This window comes from Nicotiana tabacum, chromosome 20, assembly GCF_000715075.1.
Source record: "Nicotiana tabacum cultivar K326 chromosome 20, ASM71507v2, whole genome shotgun sequence".
NCBI classification, from domain to species: Eukaryota; Viridiplantae; Streptophyta; class Magnoliopsida; order Solanales; family Solanaceae; genus Nicotiana; species Nicotiana tabacum.
Window position 1 is genome coordinate 68,374,106 of NC_134099.1, and position 5,908 is coordinate 68,380,013.

At 32.8% G+C, this 5,908-nt stretch overlaps 1 non-coding gene across 1 annotated transcript; it reads right to left on the reverse strand.

Moving 5' to 3' along the window:
- Window positions 1-4,525: 4,525 nt before the first annotated feature.
- Window positions 4,526-4,632, reverse strand: LOC142175040 (small nucleolar RNA R71). The gene has a single exon (XR_012704230.1). It is a non-coding gene; the product is annotated as a small nucleolar RNA R71 (small nucleolar RNA).
- Between the last annotated feature and the right edge of the window lie 1,276 nt (window positions 4,633-5,908).

The following is a 5,908-nucleotide window of genomic DNA, read 5'->3' on the forward strand; positions in this document are numbered from 1 at the left end:
TCTCATCAATACCCCACATGCCAAAATATAACAACATAATATAGAAACTCGCACCACATGTGTCAATATACTATAATGTTTCCACAATAACAATTCCAATACGATAACCACACATAGTTCATGGCTCAACAACACTTAGTATAATAACAAAAATAATAACATGAAGGTACAACAAGTAAATCAACACCAGAATTACAACAATTCAATGCAATGGAAGAATAAGCTCAACAATGAAAGACATAACAAGTAATAATAACTTTAAGTAAGAGTAGTTCAACAACAAGAGAGATAACATGTAACATCGACTTCAATTAAGGATAATCAACTACGGAAGAGAAAAAATGTAGCAACAACTTGAAATAAGGATAATCAACTACAGAAGAGGTAACACGACAATAAAGAGGAAACAATTACAATTAAAGCATGTATTAGTATCATTGGCAATAAAAGATAGAACCATGAACCAGTAACTTCAAATAAGGCATATAAGAGTGAATTTAACAATAGAGGACATAACATAATAGAAAAACATCAATATAGTGTGCATAATAACCTAAGAGTCCAAACCGGTCAATTGAGACTTTGCAATTGCGAAGACTTTCTCGCATTTGCGGGGTTCGCAATTGTGACACCTGCACCTGATCAAAATCTGAACTTGATGAGATTTTTCTCTTAATCTTCAAATTTTAAAACCTAGAACCCTAGAGGTGATTTTTCCAATAACCTTTCTTCCCCATTCATTTATAAGTGATTCTAACCTATTTTCTTTCAATCTTCCATTATATTTCACAAGTTTCAACCTAAAATCTAGGATTTGCATGGTAGAAATTGGGGTTTGGGTAGAATTATGTATTTTTATAAAATTATAATTTAGACCTCAAATTAAGGTTTGATTTCGAAATAAATTACATAGTCGGGCTCGGGTTGAACGGATAATCGATTTTTGGTCCGAATTTCGAGTTTGGACCAAGCGAGCACAGGTTCGTTTTTTTATTTTTTGTGAAAAGTGTGAGAATTCTAAATTTTTGCATTGTAATTGATTCCTTTAGCAATACTTGATATTGTTGAGTCAATTGTGGTTAGATACGAGTGGTTTGGAGGTGGATTTTAAGGGAAAGGGCTTGGTAGAGCTCTGAGTTGACTGCGGAGTGAGGTAAGTGTTGAGTATAACCTTGCTTTGAGGGAATTAGGAACTCTCGGACTATGTGCTATGTGAATTTCATGTGTTGCGACGTATATGCGAGGTGACAAGTGCTTATACACCGTCGAATTACATGTTTCCTGATTTTTCGCTTTTCCTTAATTTTCTTCTTAGCTATTATATGTTCTAAATGTCTTCCATGCTTTATTTGCTACTTGTTAATCATGGTTTCTCGTGTTAAACATGTTAGACATTTTCATGCTTTCATGACTCGTTGCTATTTTCCTTAAATGAAATACTTGCACCTTCTAATTGTCATTACTAGACTTGCCTTTTTAAGTAGTATTACACACGTGGATTTCCGAGTTAGTATAAGGTTTACTTTATGAATTTAACTGCACTTACTGATATGGTGGGATTGGGTTGCACGCTGCTACAGGTGAAATAAGGATAGATTGATATGGTGGGAAAAGGGTGAATTTGTACTTATATGGTAGGATCGGATTGCACGCCACAACATGTGAAGTAAGGGGGGATTTATACAGTGAAATAAGGGTAAATTGTTATACTGATTTTGTTATATGGTGGGATCAAGTTGCACGCCGCAACATATACTTATTTGTTTATGATTGTGATATTATTACGGTGGAATAAGAGAGGATTCAGCGGTACGATGGGATCAGGTTGCGCGCCACAACGATCTATTTGCTTCTATTTCTCTGTACTGTGTTGGTTCTCTATATTTTTATACGGAACTCTAAGGATTGGTAATTCTGGCCGGTATTGGTTTCCTTTGAGGACTTAGCTTTTTTTTTCTTCAGTTAATTTTCTTATTTTGTTCTATCTTTCTTACTCATGTTTTTTTATATACTGCATATAGGTTGTTGTATAAGTGACCTGCCTTAGCCTCATCACTACTTCGTCGAGGATAAGCTCGGCACTTACAAAGTACATAGGGTCGGTTGTACTCATATTACACTCTGCACTTCTTGTGCAAATTTCGGAGTCGGTCCAATGATTCAAGCATGGGGGAATTTGATGAATATAAAATATTTACTTATTATATATTATTAATATTCTACTTTAAATAATATACTTAAATTATATTTCGTATTTTTCCTCTTTCTAACTATTTTTGCAGGAAAAAAAAGATTATAAGTAACAACAAAAGAAAAAAAGACAAAATGCTCGATAAAAGTCTGCTACGGCAAGCACAAGAATTGAAATGGGAAACAGAAGCCTATAATTGAAGCTCGGGCACATCCAAGCTCCTATCTCAGACGTATCCAAGCTCATGTCGTCAGACACATCCAAGCTCACTCCTCGGACACATCCAAGCTCATTCCTTGGACATGTCTAATCATTTAATGCTTGCAAGATTGCTAAAAATAGAATGCAATTTGGCATCGGAAAGGGGGGGGAGGAATGAGGAGAACTACTTTTATCTAAACTTTGGTCTTAACTTCTTTCTTTAACTATTTTATTTTCTTCTTATTAGTTTTTGAATTTTCTAAGAGTATTGAAAATATTCTAGAATTCCTTTTTGTTGTGAGATTTAAATACTCCATAATGGAGTAATCTCTTTTGTTGGGATAGTTGATGAAGCTTTATATATATATTTATAATATTATTTTAGTTTTAATACATCCTTGGCTTGAAATTTTCATTGTATAATTCATACTATGCTGAAATAATGGTTCCTAACTAATCATTATTATCACTTCTATATATTTTATTTAAGTTATTCCTATATTAATTTTGCAATTCTCACAGAGCAAAATTAATATATAATAACAAATGAATAAAATAGTAGAGTGAGAATAATTTTTTTTGTAAAACTCTTATTTCAAATCTGTAATCTTGTTTGTCTTAGTTTTAATTCTCACGGAGGAATTGTTGTAGGCAAGATTACTGATTTTTAGTAAAAATATTCTCACGAAGTTTTACTACCTTTTAGCACAATACAAGCAAGAAAATATTTTGGTTTGATCGTCACTAGTTTTAACTCAATTAATTACATGACCTCACGGAGTGCTATTAATTGACTTTTTCTTAGTGAGAAAATATAATTGTATTAGCATTAAGTAATTATTCTTTAGAGAAATACATGTGAAAATTGAGATTTTATTGTAATTATATTATCAAGTGAATTCAACGATTCCCAGCTCTTTTTACATTATAAATCTTTCAGAAATTGTTTGTTTTGCTTTAATTAATTAACAAGTTTTAAAACTCACCTTTCATCAATTTGGTTCTCTCAAATAGTAGTAAAAATATTAAAAGTCTGTAGCCTAGATTAACCAATCTCTGTGGGACGATATCATAAACTATACTAGAATTTGACTGAGTACGAGCAGAAAAATTCTATGCACATTGGTCTCGTCAAATTTTTGGCGCCGTTGCCGGAGATTGGCAGACATCTACTTCAGATTAAATATTTTGTTACTAATTTGAGAATTTATTATTATAATTATTACTATTAATATTATTATTATTATTATTATTATTTCTGTCAGTATTTTCACTATCTACTGTTAAGTACTTCTTCCTACTACTTCTATCATTAGTTTTCCTTAAGTATATTTAGTACAATATTACTAGTACGTTTATCTACAAATACTATTCTAACTTTATTTTCAATTACTATTATTACTAGTACTATCTTTACTTATACTTAATATATATTATCTTACCTTTTGTTTTTCACTAACTATTTTTGTTATTGTTGAAAATTTCTTTAGTTATTTTATTGACTACTAGTACTGCTTTAGAATGTAGTGTTGCTTTATTATTATTTTTTCTTCTCTTTAAAATTTTAGGTAGTTTATGACCCACTCTTCTACAAAAAAGTTGGCCAGTTACGATCCAGAAATTGAAAAATCTCTTCGATTGTGCAGGAAAGGACAAACATCTTCTCAAAGTATAGCTCGTGAAGGTATCGAGAATCAAGAAGTAGAAGACATTCAACTACCAGTCCATGTGGAGGATAAGTTTGATGAAGTAGCACCAAGGCCAAGAAACAGAATCCTAAGGGATTATGCTAGACCTGTCGCTTCAACTGTGAATCTAGTGTTAGAAAACCTCCAGTGGCAGCCAACAACTTTGAAATCAGGACTGGCCTGATTCAAACGATTAAAAAGTCTTGCATCCACTGGAGACGCAAGTGAAGATACACACCGTCATTTAATTGACTTTTTGGAACTTGTTGAAACAACTAAGTATAATGGAGTACCTCCTGAAGCTATCAAGTTAAGGCTATTTCCTTTCTCTTTAAAAGGAGATGCCAACACTTGGTTGGGAAGTTTGCCACAAGGTTCCATCACCACATGGGATCAAATGACTCAGAAATTTTTAAACAAATATTTTTCCCCTGCTAAAACTACAAAGTTAAGACAAGACATCTCTAATTTCTTGCAGACTGACACTGAGTCAGTTTATCAAGCTTGGGAAAGATTAAAAGCAATGTTAAGAAAATGCTCACACCATGACATTCCTGGACATATGCGGTTGTATATTTTTTATCACGGGTTAAAACCCTCTTCTAGAAATGTGATTGATGCAGCCTAATCTTTAAGATCTTTCAACTTTCTCTCACATCTGCTTTAGATATGTACTTACTATGACTTTCTTAAGTGTTTCTCGAAGGTTCTTTAACTTTGCTTTCAAAACGACTCTTCATTTTATCATTAGGGTTTTCCTTTAAGTTATTTCAAAAATCCCTTCTCTGATTTTAATGTGTTTGTGATTTTGCTATGTTGTTCTTCTATTTGAGTTAGCATGTTGAAAACCTTAATTTCTTTTGGGTCGCATTCGAGTTCTGAAGTTGTTTGTTAGATGAGTACTTGTTTGGTTAAGTTCTTGTTTGACTTATTTGTTTATCCTCTTTTAAACTCGATTATTGTTGAAAACCCTAAGTCTTCTTGGTCTGAAATTGTTTGTTTGAGCATGCACTTGATTCGATTAAAGTTCTTTGTTTCTGACTCCCTTTTCTTTATGTGACTTATCTTATTCCGAGTTTTACTATCTTTTAAACTCGACTTGAAACCCTAACTTTTCAAAAGGTTTCCTCACCTGTTACTGTGAGGCATTTACTTGTTTGACTCTCTTCTTCACTTTGGCTATATGTGTGAGCCCTGACTATCTACTGAACCTTATGTTTATTTCTGCTACTATTTTATGCTGCTTCTTTTGCCAATGGGCTTGGCCTCGCATGTATGATATCTCTGTTCACTCTATTTATATACTGAAGTGCAGAAGCATGTTTCTTCCTTGATTGATCTTGATCTTGTGACTAATTCCAAAGCTTTTTCTTTTATGAACCCTAATTTCACTCTCCTGTTTAAAATTGATTGATTCTTTTCCCTTTACTGCAATATTTACCTTGCTGAATCCTTTCCAAAAATAAGCATATTTTCGTACTCAGACTTGATTGTTCACTGCATGCTTTTACTACCCCTTTTATGGCAATAATCAATCTACTCCCAAACTGATTTCTTTCCTTATTTGAACCTGTTACTACCCGTTAAACAGTGATTCCTTAATTAAAGGGAATCACTTGTATAATTGATTTTGACTGTTGATTGTTTCCATATTTGTATTAAAACTTTACTTATTACCTTACTTTTCCCTCATTTTCAGAAGCTATAAATACCCTTCATCCTTTTTCTTTCAAACACACAAACCATCTGAGTTCAGAACACATACTACACTCAAAACTCTCTCTCTTTTATCTGTTACTACTTGTGCTTACTGTTATGTCTAACCGGC